This window comes from Triticum aestivum, unplaced genomic scaffold, assembly GCF_018294505.1.
Source record: "Triticum aestivum cultivar Chinese Spring unplaced genomic scaffold, IWGSC CS RefSeq v2.1 scaffold127329, whole genome shotgun sequence".
In the NCBI taxonomy this organism is placed as follows: domain Eukaryota; kingdom Viridiplantae; phylum Streptophyta; class Magnoliopsida; order Poales; family Poaceae; genus Triticum; species Triticum aestivum.
This window is the reverse complement of record NW_025303314.1, coordinates 1-362: the sequence shown is the minus strand read 5'-3', so window position 1 is coordinate 362 and position 362 is coordinate 1. Positions and strand designations below refer to the sequence as shown.

The following is a 362-nucleotide window of genomic DNA, read 5'->3' as shown; positions in this document are numbered from 1 at the left end:
GGTGAACCTGCGGAAGGATCATTGTCGTGACCCTGACCAAAACAGACTGCGCACGCGTCATCCAATCCATCGGCGACGGCACCGTCCGTTGCTCGGCCAATGCCTCGACCACCTCCCCTCCTCGGAGCGGGTGGGGGCTCGGGGTAAAAGAACCCACGGCGCCGAAGGCGTCAAGGAACACTGTGCCTAACCCGGGGGCATGTCTAGCTTGCTAGCCGTCCCTCGTGTTGCAAATCTATTTAATCCACACGACTCTCGGCAACGGATATCTCGGCTCTCGCATCGATGAAGAACGTAGCGAAATGCGATACCTGGTGTGAATTGCAGAATCCCGCGAACCATCGAGTCTTTGAACGCAAGTT

General features: G+C 57.5%; 1 pseudogene; it reads left to right on the top strand.

Moving 5' to 3' along the window:
- The first annotated feature begins 250 nt into the window (after positions 1–250).
- On the top strand, positions 251–362 carry LOC123179445 (uncharacterized; annotated as a pseudogene).